The sequence below is a fragment of the Oreochromis niloticus genome, linkage group LG3, assembly GCF_001858045.2.
Source record: "Oreochromis niloticus isolate F11D_XX linkage group LG3, O_niloticus_UMD_NMBU, whole genome shotgun sequence".
Taxonomy (NCBI): Eukaryota; Metazoa; Chordata; class Actinopteri; order Cichliformes; family Cichlidae; genus Oreochromis; species Oreochromis niloticus.
In genome coordinates, this window is record NC_031967.2 from 38,017,902 (window position 1) to 38,041,650 (window position 23,749).

Consider the following 23,749-nt stretch of genomic DNA (forward strand, 5'->3'; position numbering starts at 1 on the left):
TTTGTTTTTTTAAAAAAACCAAACCAAACCAAACCAAATAAAAGTGTTTTATTTCCCAACAGTGTTATTTTTTTGTAATGATTGATAAGATGACTTTAAATGTAAATTATAATTTTATTTTTATAATTAATGCACATCACATGGTGTAAATGTGTGAAATACTTCAACATCCTCTCCTGTAACTCTCTTCCTTTGTGGCATGACTAACCACAGCAATTATTTATTAAAATATGATAAAAAAAAAAGTTATTTTATTTAATCACCAATTACAATTCTTCATTTAATTTTTTTAAAACTCCACTGACTAATCTCTAAAGATATACATGAGTTCCGATTTTAGATTTTTGGTTGAATTATTCATATTATGATCATATTCATATTATCATCAATAAAATGTTATTTCATCCTCAAATATTGGTAAATGAAATTTTGAGACAGGTTTTAGAGGACACTCACCTTGCCAGCAGTCCAACCTTCTCTTGCTGTGTTTAAGACTGTAGTAAACTGATATCAGGCTGAAATATACATCACTTATAGATTAGTTCATGTGTTTGTGTAGCAGGTGTAAGGAGGGCTGTGGGAGTTTTTGCATGTTGCACAACAAGTGCATATGTTATGAATGTTTTTCTTCACAGTTAATTTCTATAGGAAAATTTCTTATTGCTCTCATATTTTCCAGGGAAACCAAAGCTCAGAACCTTTAATTTGTTTGACTATTGATAATGGCATGTTTTTCTTTTCAGTCAGGCTGGCCCATTTGTTTTGGGTTAGGAAATCTTAGTTTCACTGGAGTGCAGCATATGACAGATAAATGCTATGCTTAGCTATTAGGAGTCGCTCATGATCAAAGTAGCCAGTCATTTTACTTGAATCTCTCCCTTTCTAATTATGTCCCCATCTATTTTCTTTACACTTACACTTTCGTCCATCTTGTCCTGGGACTACTGTCCCTTAACAGTTCACTGAGGCAAGGCTGTGTTCTGTCCTATTTTAAACATGCAGAAGTAACTCCTCTAATAAAAAAACAGAATTTAGATCCTAGCTCCACTAGCAATTATCGGCCTATTTCAAAATTGCCATTTTTAAGTAAATTACTAGAAAAAATCGTTGAAAATCAGTTCAGGTCCCTATAAATTACAGAGTTTTGTCCCTTTTCAGTCTGGCTTTCAAAAGCAGCACTCTACGGAGAACGCTCTCTTAAAAGTCTATAATGATCTATTAATGGCATCTGATGCAGGGAATTGTTCTGTGATGATTTTGCTTGATCTTAGCGCAGCCTTTGATACCATCGACCACGAAATCCTACTTAACAGGCTTAAGGTTTGGGCTGGTATATCTGGCTCTGCCCTAGACTGGCTTTCTTCCTATTAATCAGATAGGACCTTTTCTGTTAGGACTGAGAGGTTCACCTCTAACATTGCTGCCCTGACCTGTGGGGTTCCACAGGGTTCAGTTTTAGGTCCAATATTATTTTCTTTTTATATGCTTCCTTTAGCTGGTATTATTCAATCTTTTAGCGACCTGTCTTATCATTTTTATGCTGATGACATTCAGCTGCATATGTCCTCATCAGCCTCATCAGCTGGATAGGCTGTCCACCCTAGTCCAGTGTTTAACTCAGGTGTCTGGTTGGCTTTCAAGCAACTACCTCGTTCTAAACATGAACACCAAGACCATGATCATAGCTCCTCCTGAGCTACATTCTAAAATTAGTCAGGTTCTTGCCTCTTTCTGTCCTTCTGTCAAGTCAAATATTCAAAATCTTGGAGTAATATTTGACTCTTCTCTGGGCCTTGACTGTCATGTAAAATCTTTGTCTCATTCCTGTTTCTTTCACATCTCTAAACTTCCTCAGCTGAACTGGAAAAACTCATTCATGTATTTTTGTCATCACGTTTAGATTACTGTAATTCCCTGTTCACCAGCTTGGATAAATCATCTCTCTCTCGCCTCCAGGCAATACAAAACGCAGCAGCCAGTATATTAACTCGTTATAGCAAGCATGCTCACATTACTCCCATCTTATATTCTTTACATTGGCTCCCAATAGAGTTCAGAATTCGCTTTAAAATTCTTGTTTTAACATACAGAGCACTAAATGGCCAGGCCCCAGATTATTTATCCAAGCTTCTTATAAAATACACTGCTGCTCGTCGTCTCCGCTCACAGACTGAGAGTCTGTTGGTTGTTTCCCGTACACGACTGAAGACAAAAGGGGACAGAGATTTTCAGTCTGTTGCACCAAGGCTGTGGAACAGTCTACCACCACAATTACGTATGGTTGACTCTGTGGATTCTTTTAAAAGGCAGCTAAAAACTTTTCTGTTCAAACAAGCCTTTTGTTGATCTATGTATTTTATATTCTTCACATTATTTAACTTACATTTAACCTTTTACATTGTGTATAATGTCTATTGATTGTACTGTTTATTTTAATCTTTGTGTACAGCGCTTTGTGACTGCCTGTCTGTGAAAAGCGCTTAATAAATAAACTTTACTTACTTACTTACTTCTCCTACACTACCTCATGGCTTACGCTAGCATCAGCAACTTTGTCTGACTGTGAGAGCTTGTTACTAGCTGTTGCTGGTTCTACTGCTGACAATGCAGCTGCTAACAGCGGCCCTTCAAGCCAACTGATAGGTTGTATAATTATATCAAAAACAAAAAAATAAGTTCCAAAAATGTTATTCTGTTCATCTGGACGTAGCATTTTCAGCGAGAGAAAAAATACACGATATTGACCCAGTGCATCAGCCCACCACGCAAATTCCCAGTATGGCAGACTACCAGTCCAGCCCTGCCCGTTACATTTTATATTCCTTTGTAAAATCAGTCTGCCAGTACACTTGCCAAATGCACTTCTCTCATTATGTGCTTGAAGCCAAATTGTGAAAACCTGTGTTGACTTATTGACTTGATAATCGTTATTGTGTGGCTTTCTGTCCGGATTCCTGATGTTAGGTAATCAGAACGTGCTTCGTAGCACACCTGAAACGCAACATAGTAGGAAAGTGCACAGCGCAGGGTGAACACCACCACCCTCAGGTACTGAGGGAGAACATTACAATCTAATAAAGACAGACTCGCTTCGAATGTTATCAGACATCTTTGTCTTCTGGCACGGTCTGTTGGATACTTGGTGATAGTTGATAGTTTTATGTTTGTGTAGGTAAATTAAGTTAAGCTACATTTTATAGCTTATTATAATTATAAGATCATCTGTATTTGCTTTTCTATTTATTTTCTTTCCTTTTTCTTTTCTTTTCTTTTCTCAGGCCAGGGTCTTTCAGTGTGGAGTTTGCATGTTCTCCCCATGTTTGCGTGGGTTCTCTCCAAGTATTTCAGCATCCTCCCACAGGCCAAAGACATGCACTTAGTGGGGATAGGTTAATTGGAAACTCTAAATTGCCCATAGGTGTGAATGTGGGAGTGAATGTGAGTGTGAATGGTTGTCTTTGTCTATGTGTTAGCCCTGTGACAGACTGGTGAGCCTCCAGGGTGTACCCTGCCTCTCGCCCTAAGACAGCTGGGATAGGTTCCAGTGCCCCCCGCAAACCTGAAAAGGATACGCAGAAGCAAATGGATGGATGGATTTTCTTATGTATATGCAGGTTCAGAGTTAAAAGAATAGATTTAAAGTTTTTCATGTTTTTATTAGTATTTTTTAATACATGAAACTTGTGCTTTTAAGACATAGCAACTGATAATATTTGAAGCAAAAAATTTAATTATTATATATTAGAAGGGCATACAGTGATACAGAAATATCATATTTTCACACAACTCCTAAAGGTAAATAACAGTAAAAGAAAAAAAAAAAACATGTCAAGAAACAATAGTAGGACTTTAGACTTGGTCTTCTTCCTTTCTTTCTTTACTTTTTTCTTTCTTTGTATACGGTGAAAATTGGAGTTTTGTATTACCATGATTATTATAGAGACTCAATGGGCCAAAAATAAATACTCCTAATGCATTACAATATGTATTCATGCACACACATAAAATTGTTGCTTAGCAGATAGATTAAGACGATGGCCACATTGATATAAAAAGGCCCCTTCGTCCAAGCATAAATTCACTTCATACGTCACTCTTAATGCCAAGATCTAAGTTATGTCTTACTCTTAAAAATGTAATGTCTTTCCATCTGTTTGGTAACATTCAGGAAATGAAGCATAAAAAAATCTAAACTTATATGTGGCCCGGTCATGGGGAATGAGACAGGACACAGGAAATACTCTTTTGTGGGCTTTTTTATTCTCCGACTGTACTCGGAGGAGCACAGTTTGAATTCTGTAGTTTTGAGTGAAACGGCAAAATTTAACTATTCCACTGGCTCAGCCTAAAACTGTCTTTCAGGGTCTGAGAGAGCAGTAACTATCATATGTACACGTTAAATTCAAACAGTATAGACAACAGTAGTGACCTGTCAAGAAACAAATACAAAAAAAGAGAAAACAAAACAAATAAACACATTGTTTACATCCCACAATTTCACAGTGAAAAACAGTATAAACTTAACAACTTTGAAATCTGTTAGGACACTGTCACTACTCACGCCAACCCGCTCTTCAGTCCTTCTCACAGCACGTGACCATTAAACGTACACCCGTCGCACATTAAGAACTCTACAGAAATGGTCACAAACATGGAGTTATCGCTAAAGATTAAGCTAATTACAGTCTACTACAACATTGGTGACAATATTTTGCAGTATGCTACGCTTTTTAGCACATTTACCTCTTGTGTAGCTAGCCACAGAATCCTTTGCAGTCTCTACTCTCCAGCGCTCCCGCTCACAGCGCTCAGTGTGTGACACAAACTTGAGTGCATGCGTGCTCTAGCTTACGGCGGCTCTTAAAGGGACAGTATACCCCCAAAACGCGAGGTCTAGTCATCACCATGACAACCCTACAACAGACCTCTGGTAGACAGGCAACCAGTCAAAAACACAATCCTCTCTTTTTAAACCCTTTCCATGCGAAGTATTATTTCACTTGGCTACATATATAAATGGTACTGTCTCCAAAAACAAGGGTAAGACACCTGTGGCAAGTGACTCTATTAAATGCTCTCTGAAAGACACACTTGGGATATACCTTTTTGTTTTTTTCATTATTATTTATATATATATACATATACATAGTTTATTCAAATTTAGACCTATTTTAAGTGATTGTTGCTTATACAACTCACACATTTACCATTTCTGTGTAGAAATAGCAGTGGTAACACCAGACTGCTCGGCAGATTAAACCAGACTTCACTTCCCATTGTAACACAATTAACATTTTGTCTTGAAATGCACTGTACAGCCCAAACCAGACCCCAAGAAAACCTTAATACCAGCAGCCCCAGTATGACTACAATGGTGTAAAACACGTTCTGCTTTGACTGGCCAAACTTCTCCCTGCCTCCACCGTGTTTTCTTGGGCCTGAATGAATCAAACCACAAAGAACAGAAAGGCTGCAGAAGGAGACAACCATGAGCAATAGTATCAAATGGCAAAAATCCAAAAAGAGAAAGGCATTATTATTCGTCACCCAGCCTATACCTATAAAGCAAAACAGCCAAATACAGCCAATACTTATGTTTCGGATTCTGATCCCTCTTTGGTTTTTCAGGCTCACATAAGTTATGGGGTGAACAACAGCCAGATAGTGCTCCACGCAGGTCAGGGTGTGAAAGTAATTCTCTCCGTGCCATGTCAAAGTAAAAAGAGTGTCCCCTACTTTTAACATGTTCAAATCTTTCTTGTAGATACCACAGCAGCTGAAGATGTTCCCTGAGATGCCGACCAGCTCCATGATGACCAGGTGGTAGGTGAAGCTGTCAGAGTGGCTTATCGTAGAGGTGGAGCACTTTTTACGCCATTCTTGGAAGCCATGGTAGAGGATGAAGATGCAGAGAGGGAGGAGGAGAAAGAAATGTGTGATGCTGAATGTAGTGAAGATGAGAGAGCCTGGTTCTGACATGAGGCATTCAAGGTCAACTGGAACGTGGGTGTTAATGGAGGAAAGGTTTATGTGAAGAGTGGAGTCACTGGAAGAGGAAGAGCTTACTGACATCTAGAAGACAATCACATGAATAAAATGTTAATATTACATCAGCTGCATGTGTATTTGTCCTGAAAGAAAAGAAGCAATAATGATATACTGATGTTTTCAGTAAAGCATGTTGCTAACACAAACTTAAAATGCCTTTTATTATAAACAAAACAATGGTATTTCCTAAATTGCTCTCATATCTATACATATAAATAACAGAATTTAAGTTTATTTGAGTCAGTTTAAGGAAAAAAATCTGTAGCAATTGCGGCTTTTTGCATTTGTCTTTCATTGATGGGATCTGCATTTTAAAATTTAGACAAAATATAAATATCTCAGGTTAAACAGTACCTACATAAACAGAAACAAAAAACAAACAAAAGCAAACAAACAAGTTAACAAGTGTTAAAGGACACCCACCTTTTCAGTGGTGTTTACTTCGGATCTTCCTTCTGTGGTGTTAGAGTGTGTGGTAAACTGATATGTGATCCATACGTACAGCACTTTAAAGCCTTAGTGAGTCTTCATGTCACAGGTGGAAGGAGGGAGGAGGAGGGAGGTTTTGCATGTTGCAAAGCAAGCTGTAATGTTTTGAACACGTTTTAATGATTTTTTTGGTAAATGTTTACATTGCTCACTCCTCTTTCATGCAGATCAAAGTATGACCCAAGGACCCAAGACATATTATTAAAATTATTACTACTAATACTACTGCTGCTACTACTACATACTACTACTAGCTACACCTCCGAGCAATGTCATTCTTTGTAGTTCAATTTTTTATTGTTATTTTGGAGAAACAGTCACTTCCTTCAGTGTGGTGGTGTACACTAACCAGAGTCCTCCAACTTTGCTTCATTCTTTACAGAATCCAAATCAGCTCGTGATGACATAGATGGGGTTTGTTTTCACAGGGTTCAGAGAATGTGATGATAAATGGCTGGTGTAGAGCCTAATTTCCCCTCTCTGTATATTTTTTTCATGGTTCATTTCTGTAGGAAAATTTTCTCACAGCTGCAGCCCGGCCTCCGGCTTTTCCGCTCCGCTTCCACGGACTACCTTCCCGAGGAAATACTCCGTGGACACGGAAAGCGAAAAACTCACAATAACAAGGTAACCAGGAGGGGATTAAAGAAGAGTGGGGCGACAGCCAGACTAAAGAGGGAGACACACAAACAACGAGCGCTTAAGCCACAGAGTACATCACCAACACTCTGTACAAACTGGAACAATTATCACCGGACTCTCCCAAGTTCCTCCTGGGTGATTTCAACCACTGTTCCCCTGACAAGTCGCTTAAGGGATACCAACAGTATGTTTCATGCAGCACATGTCAGGGGAAGACTCTGGATAAATGCTATGGCTCTGTACCAGATGCATTTAAAGCCCTCACCCTCACCCCTCTCGGCTCAGCAGACCACCACACCATCCTGCTGGCCCCTGCTTACACCCCAGTCATCAAGAGGATTAGAAAGGTCACCAAAAACATCAAGCAGTGGACAGAGGAAAGTATCCTTACCCTACAAGGATGTTTCAAAGCCACTGACTGGGACAGCCTTCCTTCTCCCTCTGATGACATTGACGAACAAGTCAACACGGTGACATCATACATCTCCTTCTGTGTTGACATTATCCCCTCAAAAACAGTCTCCATCTATTCTACCCCAACAACAAACCCTGGATCACCAAGGACTCAAGGAAATCCTTAACAAAAAAAGGAGGATTTTTCTTCACCGGCTCTGCACTGGACAAAAAGGAGGTCAACAGGGAGGTGAAGAGGGCCATAAAAACTGCTAAACTTGAGTATAAAAACACAGTTGAAAAAAAATTCACCACAAGGGTGAATGGCAGGGCCTGAAAACCATGGTCTCTGTGAATACTGCGGTCACCACCCCCAGAACCATCCAGGTGGAGGGCAGCAACCCCTCCTCCCTCCCTGACGACCTCAACGCTTTCTACACCAGGTTTGAGACCGACAACATGGCCCAGCTTGAGGAGTCCAGATCCTCACTCAAACCTGGCAGCTCTGCACTCACCTTCAGCACTGAGGACGTGGTGAGAGCCCTCAGGAGGACCAGGGAGAGGAGCTCACCCGGCCCTGACAACATGAGCAGTCAAGTTCCTAGGCACTGTGCAGGGGAACTAGGAAGTGTGTTCCGGACTCTATTTCAACACTCAATTGACAGTCACACCGTCCCTCAGCTGTGGAAATACTCCACAGTCATCCCCATCCCCAAAAGAAACAACCCAAAGTCTCTGAATGATCTTCGTCCTGTGGCCCTCACCTCCCTGGTGATGAAGGCCATGGGGAAGATCGTAAAACAGCACACCGTAAGAGCAACTGACCCCCTGATGGACCCACTCCAGTTTGCTTACCGTGCACAGAGAGGTGATGATGATGTCAAAATCTTCATCTTGGACTCCATCCACAAACATCTGGAGCTCCCTGACTCCTCCGCCAGACTTCTGTTTGCTGATTTCTCATCAGCATTCAACACTCTGCAGCCTCATATCCTGGCCACTAAACTTTCCACCCGATTTCACCTGGATGATCAGCTAATCCTGTGGATATTGGACTTTTTGACCAACAGGATTCAGAAAGTTCGGGTCAACAAGTCTCTTTCCAGTCTCCGTTCCACCTCCACTGGTTCCCCCCAGGGCTGTGTGCTCTCCCCCCTGCTCTTCATCCTCTACACCAATGACTGCAGAGCCACACAGCCCAACTGTCACCTGGTTAAATAGGCTGACGACACAGTTCGGGCCCGCTCTTCAGGAGTTTGTAGAGTGGTGGGACAGCTCCAAACTTGAACTGAACGCGAGCAAAACCAAAGAGATGGTGGTGACCTTCTCCAGTAGGCAGAGGGATCTGGCTGCTTCAGTCACCACCACCATCCACGGGAAGCCAGTGGAGGTAGTTGAGGAGTACAAATACCTGGGAACCATCTTTGACAACCTCCTGAAATTCTCTGCCAACATAGAGGAAATTCTCAGGAGGTGCCACCAACGGCTATACCTCCTTAGAAAACTCAACTCCTTTGGAGTCAGCACACCCATCATGATGACTTTCTACTATGCCTTCCTGGAAAGCATCATGACCATCCATCACCTGCTGGTTCCACTCCCTCAGCCTGCTGTCAGTTGCTGCCAGGAGGCAACTGCTGGAGAAGGTTTATAAAACAGGCACTTGATGATGGAACCAATCAGCAGCTGCCAGTTCTCCAGTCAGGAAGGAACTGCAGAGATACTTAAAGGCACAGATCACACACATGGAGCAATATCCAGCCACCGTGATCCAAAATATGGCAAAGGCTGTAACACTCATGTCTTTAGTTTTGCCTCATGTGTACTAATTTTTTTTTTAATACAATATCCCCTTATTACACCACGTTGTTGGACAACCTTTTAAAATTAGCTTGTGAAAAATCAGTTGCATTGACTGACCTGGAAAATGTTGCTGGTAATCTGTAGATTCTGCACATCTGTGCAGAATAGTGTCTTATCTAAAACCATACACTACTATTTAAATAGCCAGGTTAAACTTATATTATTTAACTGAACAGATCAAACCATGCTATTATTTTAGAGGCGCAATTATGCTTAGTGTACAGTGGGATGCAAAAGTTTGGGCAACCTTGTTAATAGTCATTATTTTCCTGTATAAATTGTTGGTTATTACAATAAAAACATGTCAGTTAAATATATCATATAGGAGACACACACAGTAATATTTGAAAAGTGAAATGAAGTTTATTGGATTTACAGAAAGTGCGCAATAATTGTTTAAACAAAATCAGGCAGGTGCATAAATTTGGGCACTGTTGTTATTTTATTGATTACAAAACCTTTAGAACTAATTATTGGAACTTAGAGCTGGGCGATAAAACGATAACGATATGTATTGCGAAATAACTTTTTCTCGATAGAAAAATGAAACTATTGCGATAGACCTCATCTCTCTCTTCCTGTCTTATAAAAAAAACCAATAGCCAATAAAAATTAAGTAGCGCAGAGCCGAACCAATCACAGCCGCAGCGTCACGTAACTTGTTACGTACAGCTCAAGTGCCAAGGCACGCGTGTGTATTTGTTTGAGAAGCAGCCAGCCGCCGTGCCGGGTTTTTGGTGACCAGAACACGAAGGGAACACAGATGACGGTTCCAATGTCGGAGAGATTGTCGAAAGGAAAGGCCAGAGAAGTTCCGTAGTGTGGAGGTATTTCGGCTATTTGAAGTCTGACAAAAAACAGCGTAACGCGCACTGTAAATTGTGCTGAAAACATGTTCCCACAAAGTCTGGAAATACAACAAACCTTTTTTATCTCCTGAAGCAGTGCCACCCACTGGAGCACGCTCAATCTCTGACTGAAAGCGCTAATTCGTCATCGAAAAAAACCAGGGGAATCCCTGTGAAGCAGCAACAGTCAATTGAGTCTGCTTTCGCCAGCGTCTTACCATATGACAAAAAAGGTAAGAGCCATAGCAACATAACGAATGCCATAGCTTACTGTCTTGCTAAAGACATGCTACCAATAAACACGGTCGAAAATGAAGGATTCAAGCAGCTAATTAAGGTAATAGATCCTCGTTACCAACTCCCTGGACATAAACATTTCTCTCAGACAGCGCTTCCAAAGCAATATTATGTAAGTTGGTCAATTTTGTCTCTTTTTCTGTAAAATAAACTAAGATTTATTTTTAGAATTAATATTTTGTTTCTAAGTGGAACTGACAGTTTAGTAGTCTGTTTTGTTTGTTCTATTTTGAAACTTAAACGCTTTAGCGGCTGCCTTTTGTGTAGATTGTAATATTTGCCTTTATTTTGCATAAAACTGGTGGTGGTCAGAGGGCCCGGTGGCGCCAGTGTCCGGCAGCCTCGCCTCTGTCAGTGCGCCCCAGGGCAGCTGTGGCTACAACGTAGTTTGCCATTGCCAGTGTGTGAATGTGTGCGTGAATGGGTGAATGACTGAATGTAGTGTAAAGCGCTTTGGGGTCCTTAGGGACTGAGTAAAGCGCTATACAAATGCAGGCCATTTACCATTTTTACCATAAAACTGAAGCCTCATTTTAAGTACATCTGCCCTGTTGAACTTATTATGGAAAATGAATATTTAAATCAAAACAAGCTGCTGATTATTTCACATTTTATTTGTGAGCAACATCACATTTAAATCTTACATATATAGTTATTTGGCTTATATCGTGATATATATCGTTATCGCCTGAAATGAAAAAAGCATATCGTGATATGAAAAAATCTTATATCGCCCAGCTCTATTGGAACTCAAATCGGCTTGGTAAGCTCAGTGACCCCTGACCTACATACACAACTGAATCCAATAATGAGAAAGAGTATGTAAGAGGGTCAATTGTAAGTTTCCCTCCTCTTTTAATTTTCTCTGAAGAGTAGCAACATGGGGGTCTCAAAACAACTCTCAAATGACCTGAAGACAAAGATTGTTCACCATCATGGTTTAGGGGAAGGATACAGAAAGCTGTCTCAGAGATTTAAGCTGTCTGTTTCCACAGTTAGGAACATATTGAGAAAATGGAAGACCACAGGCTCAGTTCAAGTTAAGGCTCGAAGTGGCAGACCAAGAGAAATCTCAGAGAAACAGAGGCGACGAATGGTGAGAACAGTCAGAGTCAACCCACAGACCAGCACCAAAGACCTACAACATCATCTTGCAGCAGATGGAGTCACTGTGCATCGTTCAACCATTCGGCGCACTTTACACAAGGAGATGCTGTATGCGAGAGTGATGCAGAGGAAGCCTTTTCTCCACCCACAGCACAAACAGAGCCGCTTGAGCAGTGTTGGGACTAACGCGTTATTAAGTAACGCGTTACAGTAACTACGTTATTATTGTCGTAACGAGCACAGTAACTAGTTATTATGCCAAAATCAGAAACGCGTTACTCGTTACTGGGATTTAGATAGGCTCGTTATTTGTTACTTCGTGTGGTGGTTATCGCAGAGCTTCCACAGATTCAGTGACATTAGCAAGTGGTGGAAGCCAGCAGGTGGATGAGAGAAAGGGGAGGCAAGAGGAGAGACCCGAAGCGGCCGCCCGTCCGAGTGTCAGGTGAACTGAACTTCAGGTAAGAAGTTATGACCTGCAGTCTATCGGAGTCAGATATAAACCAAGTTTAGGTGGAGTTTATTTTCGTTATGCTGACTTTTTCGTACTGCGTGCTAGCTAGCATGACGGGGTTTCTATACAGCTGGGTGGGTGCTATGTTACTGATGTTGAACTTTATTTTGTTCATACGGTTAATTATTAGAGTTGACAACTGTCCCCTAAAAAACAGAATCGTCTCGTATTCAGAGAAAATATTACGCGTTTCGTATTGAGGTGAAAAGAAACACAGTTTGTCCCGGACTTCAGCTACAATGAAAAAGACACAAAGCTGGAGTTATTCTGTGTCTTTGCTGCACAGCTGCCTCTTCTTCTCTCATTCTCTCCTTCCACTTCAATCATGAAACTGATCAATGATCAGCTGATCGGCTTTTCTCCCTTGTTTGTTTATCGCCCACTTCGCGCCAGAAAGAGGAAACCAGCGGATGTCGCATTAAACAACAGCAGCACGTTTGATCAGCTGTTGTTAGAATTTATTTAATATTACTTTCTAGTATCAGCTGATGTTTGCTGGAGCCACAGCTGTAAAAACTGCTGGTCATGATATTGGTTTGGTTATCTGGTGAGAGGGAAACATGAAGATGAAACCAGGAGATGTCCTTACTGAATCATCAGAGCTGAACAGGTGATGGAGAAACAGGTTTACCTTTTAGGTGACATGAATGGGTTGAAGGGAAGTTATGAGCTGTTTCTGAGAGACAAATAACACCAGGATCCTTTTCTACGTAGCTGACAGCTGGTAACTGTGCAGGGGCGGGTCTAGCAAAGTTTTGCCAGGGGGGCAGGTAGGGCATTAACAGGGAAAGGGGGACACAAAGAAATATTTTCTTATTCTCATTTAAAATGTCTGGCTGTTATTAAATAATTATCTGAGTCTTACAACAAACGATTGATAGATTGATACATATATACCATCAGAACAGTGTACATCACTGTCACAACAGTGTTTGTTTTCATTCAAAGGCTTTATGATTTTTCCTATAATGGTGGGCCGGTCTCTAGTCAAAATGCCCGGGCCGATTTTTTGTCCCAGTCCAGCTCTGTATGCAGCTCATCTGCAGTCTGGTGTTACCTACATCTTCCTATTCAGAAGGCAGAATTTCTGAGTTCTGAGTACAATCAAAAGCACCACGACTGCAGTTTTTGTGTTGGATGTAAAAAGCCCACATGACGCTGTGACGTAGGTATAATCATGGCGGCGGTCAACGACGGTCCAGGCGTGGGATTTCTCTCCTGGAAATATGCACATTATCTTTTCCTTTCTATTGGTAGGTGGCACAGTGCACTTGTGGCAAGTAAGCAAGCTAGAAGACTGGCACTCTTGCTGGGTATCCAGTTATGGAAGCAACACATTAACAAGAGAAGTCTGAGTAAAACCAAAGTTACTTTCCCTAGTAACTAGTTACTTTGAAAGTAACGAGTAACTTGAAGTAACTGAGTTACTTTTGATGGAAGTAACTAGTAATGTAACTAAGTTACTAATTTAAAGTAACTTACCCAACACTGCGCTTGAGGTATGCTAAAGCACACTTGGACAAGCCAGCTTCATTCTGGAATAAGGTGCTGTGGACTGATGAAACTAAAAACAATTGAGTTATTTGGGCATAACAAGGGGCGTTATGCATGGAGGAAAAAGAACACAGCATTCCAAGAAAAACACCTGTTACCTACAGTGAAATATGGTGGTGGTTCCATTATGCTGTGGGGCTGTGTGGCCAGTGCAGGGACTGGGAATCTTGTCAAAGTTGAGGGACACATGGATTCCACTCAGCTGGGGAAGACAACACTGGAGTCCAGCTTGTAGCCATTTGCACAAGTCACTGCACAATATACCAAAGTGACACACTGTCCTGATAGCTGTTTGCCCCAAAATCAGATGCCAAATTAAGCTGGGTAAGATTGGCCAAATAGTTGCCAAGAAAGAAAATGGTGGAGTTGCTAAATGGCAGGATAATGGACATATAGGACAACTTCAAGTACCTGGGTATCCCACAGCCCAACAGGAACCACAATGAAGATGCAAGAAAGCCAACCACAGTCAAATATCTCCAGAACACATACCATCCGTCCGTTAACAAAGAAAAAATGAGCTGTTACAAGAGTTCATCAGGAAACTGAAGGTATTGATGAGGAATAGCAGGAGGAACTATCATCAAAGAGTAAGCCTCTCCACTATTTTGATCATTCCCCGCTGTGAGTGTCACTGTCCACTGATGTCCAAATAGGTGAATCAGAGGGTGGCTTGTGCTTTCTGTTGTAAATTTTTAGATAAAATGTCAGCAGTGTGGATTTATTTCATAATATGTGAAGATGACAGAAGCAAGGCCGAGTGCAAAATGAGTACTGGTAAGGTGTCCAGGGGACGGAAGGAGAGTACATCATTCAGTGCAAGCAGTTTAATAAAACACCTGAGGACACATCATGCGCTCGAGTACACTGACTTTGATAAGGCTAACGCAAGAGCAGAACAGCCAACTTTAACTCAAGTTTTGGAAAAGTGACAAAAAATGTCAAGAGAAAATCCACGGGCAGTTAAAATAACAGAGGCTCTGACTCGTTTTATCGCCCTGGATGACCAGCCACTGTTTGTCGAGAAAAACGTAGGATTTTGCCGTCTTCTCAGCATACTCAAGCCGCGATATTAGATTCCCAGCTGCCTATACATCACGCACATAATGGTGCCAAAACGTTTTGAAGAGGTAGAAAAACACATGCATAACCTCATGCAGGACGTTTCAGCCTTAAGTTTCACTACAGACATTTGGACAAGTGGTGTGTGCCCGATGTCACTCCTCAGTTTAAAGGCGCAGTGGACTGATGAGGAGTTTGTTCGTCATCAAGTCACACTACATGCAAAGTCATTCAGGGGCTCGTACACCAGCCCAACCATCGCAGCTGCTTTTGATTGCATGCTTCAGACCTGGGATATAGCGAAACGAAGACAGACTAGCAGGAGGATCATGACCTGAATGAACCACCTTCAAAAAAAAGCATGCAGTGACCAGCCCACAACTAGTCTGGACAGCATGTTTGATGAAATTGCAGATGAGCAGGCATCAGCATCGGTGGGTAGAGCTGCGGTAGGTTGTAGTGCAGAGATAGAAACTTGGAAAGGCCACAATTTTACAAGAAGACAAACCACTACAATACTGGATGGTTAATAAAGTGCAGTTCCCAGACCTGGCTAAACTGGCGGGCAGATACCTTTCAGCACCGTGCACAAGCGTTGATAGTGAAAGGCTGTTCAGCTCAATGTCACACATTGTGAATGAAAGCAGAAACAGGCTCACATATGATCATTCAGACATGATTCTTTTCATCAAAAAGAACCTGCATCTCACTTTCCCCAAAACAGCTTAGTTCAGAGGTCACACCATGCTTGCTGACTGAAGTTTTTTGGTTTGATTAAAATGTGGACACTCTGCAATAGGTGGTTTATTAATGTTATGTGAATGTGAAAGCTATAGATAGTGGCAAATAGTTCACTATTTTGTTTGGATATAATATGGATATTCTGCAATAATTCAAGAGAAGCATTTATTTTATTCTGAAACCTAATTCGTATTTATTTTTTTCTGAACAGAAGTGTTTATTTTTCAATCTGAAAGCTGGAGAGAGTCCCAAGTAGTTCACTATTATTATTATTTTTTTTACAATGTGGATACTCAATAGGTTCATTAATTAATACTTTAGTTATTTTGTTTGTCTGGTTACACTGTAGACACTCTGCGATAATTTAACGGAAGTGTTTATTTTTCACTCGAAATTTTATTTTTGTGGTCATTTTTATTAATATTTTATTTTTTATCGACAGAGAATAAAATAAAACCTGTCCTCCAATTCGTTGCATTTTTTGTGCGTATGGTAGAAGTATCGTTTTTTGTACTCAGTATCGGCAACTACTTAGATCCAAGTATCGGTATTGTATCAGTTTGAAATAACTAGTATCATCCATGATACACACATGCCATCCATGTGTGTATTATGTTTTGTTAACTTACTGTATCCTTATAATTAATTAGCATTTGTTGCTTTCAGGGTCATGAGCATGTCACCAGTCTGTTTTGGAGAAATAAAGTGAAATAAAGTGGTGATGCTGTGAAAATATATATGCATAAAAAAGATGTAATGTACACCTTGATACAGCTAGTGAACTACTTTTCATATGAATTAAGGAATAAAATACTAACAGAAAACTATTAAAATAATGAATTAGCTTTTCTTTTCTTACTAGGTTGACCTCTGTGACTTGATGAACTCTGCATCATGTGTGCAAAATCCTGTACCTTGGGTCCAACTACCTCATTTAGGACTGACTGACTGTAATGTTTATATGCAATCAAAAAAGTTGTGATGGTTAATTATGCTAAAATTTGTGTGACTGATGTGGATCATTTGGATTTGTGTGAACAATGCAGTTCAGCCCCTTTGGGGTTCTGTATAATTTTACAATCAAATGAGTGCTGGTTCTGGACAGAACAGCATCACAGCTTTTATTTCACCATATACCAGGAAAAAGCAGACCGTAAGTACAGGGAAATATTGTTGTATGTTCTGATGCTGTAGTTGAATCTATGCTGCAAAATCACCAGTGTTAAATTGACAGAGTGTTAAATTTAAACCTTTGCAAGTTTTATATTTTCTAACAATGACCTTGTGTTATTTTAACACGGTACCAAATTATAGAGTAAATGACTAACACTGAGCAGTGTCAACAATTTTCAACACTGGTGTTAGTGTTAAAAAATAGCACTGAGTAGTGTTGGTAGTATTTTACACAATTTATTACTATGATGATTGTTATTAATATTATTATTATCCTTTATTTATCCAGGTGAAAAGTCTCATTCCAAGAGAGACATGGCCAATGGGGCGGCAAAAGTAAAAAAATTAAAAAATAACATAAAAAAAAATTCAGTACCAGCATTTGTGCTTTGTTCTCTTTACTTTGAAGTACAACATTTTAAAAGCATTACACATGTTACACTGTAACAATCATTATTCTAGGATACAGGTATACATTTTACAGTAATAACAGTGGAAACACAAAGTCGACAGCTCAACAGCTGATGGTGTTGGACTATTAAGTTCGCATAAAGTTATATGAGCTATATATGATAAAGTGCAGTAATTTACCTTTGCTGTAAACAGTGGGCAGGTTTACACTGATACACTGATCACTAATCGAATAATTTTATGTTACTAAACTGCCAGTAGATTTAGCGTGAGATTTCTGCAAGCAAGATTCTATTTATTCTAAGTTGGTAGCAAATGTGTTTTTTCCTCTGCAGTCAAAAGATTAATACAATGATGGCCACATTGATATAAACAGGCCCCATTATCTGAGCATAAATACACCTTCATCCATCACTCTTTAATCACACGACCCAGTTCATCTCTTACACCTAAAAACGTATTGTCTTCGAATCTGTTTGATGACATTAAGAACCATTTTTATAAGTTTAGATGTTTTCATTCAGGAATGAACACATGAAAACATCTAAACTTATATGAATTGTACTGTCTCCAAACCGATGCTAAGACAGTGCATTTTTAAGGGTAAGACACTTCTGGCAAGTGAATCTGCTAAAGACTCTCTGAAAGACACACTTGAGATACTACCAATTTTTTTCAGTATCATTTGTATATACATAAAACTGGAACCATTTTTTAAATTCAATTGTAGCCCTATTTTTTACTGATTGTTGCTTGTACAGCTCACACATTTACCATTTCTGTGTAGAAATAGCAGTGGTAACACCAGACTGCTCGGCAGATTAAACCAGACTTCGCTTCCCATTGTAACACAATTAACATTTTCTCTTGAAATGTATTGTACAGCCCAAACCAGGCCCCAGGAAAACCTTAATACCAGCAGCACAAGTACAGCTGTAATGGTGTAACATGCTCTCTGCTTTGACTGGTCAAAGCCTCCACCGTGTTTTCTTGGGCCTGAATGAATCAAACCACAAAGAACAGAAAGGCTGCAGAAGGAGACAACCATGAGCAATAGTATCAAATGGCAAAAATCCAAAAAGAGAAAGGCATTATTATTCGTCACCCAGCCTATACCTATAAAGCAAAACAGCCAAATACAGCCAATACTTATGTTTCGGATTCTGATCCCTCTTTGGTTTTTCAGGCTCACATAAGTTATGGGGTGAACAACAGCCAGATAGTGCTCCACGCAGGTCAGGGTGTGAAAGTAATTCTCTCCGTGCCATGTCAAAGTAAAAAGAGTGTCCCCTACTTTTAACATGTTCAAATTTTTCTTGTAGATACCACAGCAGCTTAAGATGTTCCCTGAGATGCCGACCAGCTCCATGATGACCAGGTGGTAGGTGAAGCTGTCAGAGTGGCCTATCGTAGAGGTGGAGCACTTCTTACGCCATTCTTGGAAGCCGTGGTAGAGGATGAAGATGCAGAGCGGGAGGAGGAGGAAGAAATTTGTGATGCTGAATGTAGTGAAGATGAGAGAGCCTGGTTCTGACATGAGGCATTCAAGGTCAACTGGAACGTGGGTGTTAATGGAGGAAAGGTTTGGGTGAAGAGTGGAGTCACTGGAAGAGGAAGAGCTTACTGACATCTAGAAGACAATCAGATGGATTAAGTGTTTATATTACAGCTGCATGTGTATTTGTCCTGAAAGAAAAGAACCAAAAATGATATACTGATGTTTTCAGTAAAGCATGTTGCTAACACAAACTTCAAATACATTTTATTATAACAAAACAACACTATTTTCTAAATTGCTCTTATATCTACACAGTTTACGTCAATTTCAGTCAGTATAAAGAAAAAAATCTGTAGCAATTGCAGCTTTTTGCATTTGTCTTTCTGCATTTTGGAATTTTGACAAAAAAGAAATATGTCAGATTAAACAGTACCTACATGGACACAAACAGAAAACAACCAAAAGCAAACAAATAGTTTAACAAGTGTTAAAGGACACCCACCTTTTCAGTTTTGCTTATTTCCAATCTTCCTTCTATGGTGTTAGAATGTGTGGTAAACTGATATCTGCACTTTATACAGCACTTTAAATCATTAGTGAGTGTTCATATCACAGGTGGAAGGAGGGAGGAGGAAGGAGGTTTTGCATGTTGCAAAGCAAGCTGTGATGTTTTGAATGCTTTTTAATTTTTTGTATTTTTCATTAGGTGAATGTTAATAATGCTCGCTCCTCTTTCATTGACACCAGAGCATGACCCAGGGACCCAAGATCTATTATTAGACTTATTACTTCTACTACTTCTAATACTACAACTACTATGTACTGCTTCTCCCAGAAATTTAATTCTTGCCAGTTCAACTATGTTATTGTTGAGAAACAGTCACTTCCTTAATGTGGTAGTGTACACTAACCAGATTCCTCCAACATTTTTGTGTTCTTTATAGAACCCAAATCAACTCGGTGGTTGTTTTCACAGCCTTAAGGGTTCAAAGAATGTTATGATGGATGCATTATGTAGAGCTTAATTTGCTCTCGTTGTTTTCATGGTTCATTTCTGTAGGAAAATTTTCTCATTGCTCTCTCCACTTCCAAGGTGACCAGAGCGTCAGCATTTTTCCCCACTGGCTCAGGGATTATTATAATTATAGGAGATTACAACATTGTTTTTAAATGCACTGTTTCATTTTTCTTTGATATGTTAACACACAACTTAGACTTCACAAGTGAAACAAGTCATTTCATGAACATAAATCAGTATTAAAATCAAATTTTCTCACCTCACACCTAAACACAAACCTTGAAAACGTGATTCATCTTATCTGTCATGCCTACAATATTTCAAATGACTGAAGTATAAACAACTAACGTGTGAGTGACCTGCTTTGTTTTTTTGTTTTAATTAAAAAAGAGGTTTTATTTTGTTTCTAGTAGAGAATATAAGGTAGGAGGTTTGCTTTCTAAAGACTAACATATCAGCATGAATTTCCAAGTGATATAGTTTATCAAACAAAAAGTGTAACAGATATTTCCACAGGGTGTTTAGTCATGGTTAAATACAATACCGCATAACTGCATTAATTGTGATTATTCAGTGAAGCAGAAAATTGATATCAAAAAGCATACAGAAATTCCCAGAAAAAAACTAAGATAATTAATAAGCAGAAGAAACTTTCTTTGCTCATATATTTAGTTTTCCAACATGCGTACTGGTTTTTTAATTCCCCCAACTCTCTGTGAATGGTACTCATGGCCATTGGTCAGTGGGTTGTGGTCAGTGGTTGTTGATCAATGGTCATAAGAATTTGCATAATTAAGATTAAGGAACTGACCTCCCAGCCCATTGTTCCTTTACTGGGCTGGCTTCAGTCATTATGCAAATGTACTGTTTATAAGATTGGGGGAACCTGCAGTCAGCTGAGACTGAAGAAGTCACTTGGATGAGTGACGAAATGTTTCTCCCACAAAACGCTACGTCCAGATGAACAGATTCAACTTTTGGAGGTCCCCAAGGTTACCTACTGATCTGCTGTTTGGTCTCACCTCGGAGACAGGGAAAACAGACCACTGGACTTACACAGAGAAATGGACATGAGAAATGCAAGATGCATGTTACATAGTATGGGAGAATGCAAGGAAGTTAACAGACAGGAGTGAAAAAACATTATTATGGGAAAGTGAGAAGCTCTGTGTTATATCCTGGCGATCGTGTCCTCGTCCAAAATCTGACCCCTAGAGGATGAACGGGGAAGCTTCATAATCACTGGGAACAGGATATCCATGTTGCCATCCATCAAGTTGCAGAAGGCCCTCCCATGTATGAAGTGAAACCAGAGCAAGGGAGAGGAAGGTCAAGAATCATGCACCGCAACCTGCTGCTGCCATACGATTACTTACCCCTGGAAACACAACCAGAAGTATCATCAAAGCAAAAGAAAAGAAGGGTGAGTGAAAAAGACACAGAACATGTAAACCAGGAAGGATGATGAGGAGGAATGGGTGTACTATTATGGGCCGGTAACACAGCCTCAAGTTCCCAGTACAGAGAGAGTCACAGAGCATGATGATGACCAGGAGAAACCAGATGTCAGTGGTAATGAACCACTGGGTGAAGAAAGGCACATGCCATACAGGAAGGAGCCTGTGATACAGGAGGAAAACATGCCACAGGAAGAAGACCATCGAGAGGAAGATGGACAAGTAGTTGGGGAAGTAATGGATGAAACTCTAGCATCTCCACACCTAGGCTTTCCTGAAAGGGACAGAGAAGGGACCTACAGTTTGCCAAGGAGGGAGAGATGAGCCCCTAAAGTTTTCACCTATGATCAGCTGGGTACTCCAACATGCTACAGTACAGTGTGTACAAATGAAATGCCCTACCAGTATCAGCCCATACAACACAGCGATGGTCAACCAATAACCATGTGGCCTTAACCAGTGGTTCTCAAGCTTTTCACAATGAGTACCACCTCATAAAATATGTGGCTCTTGAAGTACCACCCTTATGACTGACATTAAAGTACAGTAGTATCAGCCTATTTAACACCACATACAGTTTACACAAGACAGTTTTATTTCTTATACGAATGTTATTTATTTTAACTGTCATAAACAGGATGTGACAAGTGATAATAATAACAACTGTACTGCATTAAAACCTTCACAGCAGGTGGGATAGCCAATCTTTAAGTGACGACGTATGAACCCTGCTTCCGGGTCCAAACTATTCTGCATTTATTAAAGCTGTTGTGTTTTTAACATGTTTTAATGTTTTGTATTTTGTTCTATTTAATCTGAACAAGCCCCTTAAAAACTGTGGGCCTGTCTCGGTTTCAATCATCACTATTCATTTGAAAGCTCAGTTTTTAAAACATTACGATGTAACTACAGCCCAGCTGTGCAGCAGTATATTAATGATTACCTTATATTGCAGTTGTTCTCCTCATTAAAGTTTGGTCCCTTAACAGCATCCTGACATGTGATTGCAATCATCCCTAACCTTCGGGAACCTTCACATTAACTTTTATCGAGAGGAAAAAAAGTTAGCGTTCATCCTCCAGCTTCACTGTGTTTATATTATGCTAACCATAGCTGTGTAGCTATGGGGCATCATTATAAACCAGCTAGCCCAACTTCAGACAGTAACCCTACAAACGCTACTGCTGTTTAGTTTTCTGTCTTCATTTATGTCGGAAGTGATAGCAGAGCTGTATGTTTTAATTTTTCCTGTGGTGGTTAAGCTGCCGGATTTTTGGCTTCACAGCCCTCCATCGTAGCTTGTGTACGTCGAAACTCAGTTTGCACAGTTTGCTCTTCGTGGCGTTTCAGCCAATGACACGAAATGTGGTGGCCTTGCTGGATCTGCTGTCCACCCGCCAAGTGATGAACCTCCTCTGGGATCCCTCCAGCCAACGGAAATACACTGCTCTCAATACACCGCTGCTGCAGCGCTACTCCCTCTCTCACATAGGGCGGGCCGTCTCTCTCGGGTCTGGGTGATGGTACCGCTCTTGAGCTCACGGAGAGCATGCTGTCCTTGCTAGGAACGGATGATGGGGGATTCCTCCGACAGTTACCGGTGCAAGTTGGCCTCGCCAACTACCTGCTGCTGGCTGCAAAGGATTACCACCCTCTCGCAGAAGAAGCAGATCGCATTCTCCTGGCTACCAGGAGCTTTGGCATCTGGGCCATAGATCCCGACTCACTGACGGTATCTCCTGCACCCCCACCGATTCTCCCGGGAGCCTCTGACTCATGGTGGCTAGATTCGTGGCACTGCGGAAAAGGGCAATGTTTTTAACATCAGTGTGACAGCGCCTTGGCACCTTTGCAGTTTCAAGCCCCAGGGAAATGAGCCCGCCTGCGCTCTGTAGTGGCCGCGACCTCTGGTGATAAGGAAAGGCTGCTCTTGATAGAGGACGCTCGGGGAGACGTTTTCTGGTTTACTCCGGCTCCCAGAAGAGCCTCGGGAACTCTCGGGTCGTCTTTGTATATCTCCCCGCAGGGAGCTCTGGCCGGGATGTCTCATTCACAATGAAGCTGCTGAAAGAGAAGCACCGTGTCTGAGCGTCGTCCTTGATTTATACCCTTTTCAGGTAGTAATTGAGCATTTCTGCTTTTGACCTGGACAAATATGTATGTTGAGCTGTACTGACCGTGTTTCCAAATGTACCAAGAGGATACTAGGAATATTTAGATGGTTTATGTTCACTGTGTTGTTAGGATACTGTTAAGCAGCTAGCTAAGCAAAGCGGTCTGTTGGTGGCTAGCATGGAGCACTATTTTGCAAGATTGTGTATGAAACATACAGCATTGTGTGCATTTTGCATTTGATGTAGTTGAAGAACATGTTTATTTTACGTGAAGGGGCAAATGCCCATTAATATTTTTATATGAATGCTTTATTTTCAGTACATTTAAGTTCAATGATCTGAGTTTGTTTATTGGTTTATAAGCTATTTTTGTAAATTCTTACATTTAATTTAATCCGCAGCTTAAAGGAAAGGAAAGAAAATGGTCTTGAGGTATATTGTCCTAGAACTAACAGAGACTGTACATCGTTGTTAAGATGTTTAATGCTTTTGTATGCATGTTTATATTTCTGAATCATTC

At 40.5% G+C, this 23,749-nt stretch overlaps 2 long non-coding RNA genes across 2 annotated transcripts; one reads left to right on the plus strand and one right to left on the minus strand.

The window, feature by feature from the left end:
* Positions 1 to 3,584: 3,584 nt before the first annotated feature.
* Positions 3,585 to 4,854, minus strand: LOC102078998 (uncharacterized). Its single transcript, XR_267138.4, has 3 exons — positions 4,744 to 4,854; positions 4,562 to 4,631; positions 3,585 to 4,429 (listed from the first exon to the last, which is right to left on the minus strand). It is a non-coding gene; the product is annotated as an uncharacterized LOC102078998 (long non-coding RNA).
* Positions 4,855 to 4,935: 81 nt separating this feature from the next.
* On the plus strand, positions 4,936 to 6,156 carry LOC112843094 (uncharacterized). Its single transcript, XR_003215217.1, has 3 exons — positions 4,936 to 5,040; positions 5,629 to 5,677; positions 5,765 to 6,156. It is a non-coding gene; the product is annotated as an uncharacterized LOC112843094 (long non-coding RNA).
* The last annotated feature ends 17,593 nt before the right edge of the window (positions 6,157 to 23,749 follow it).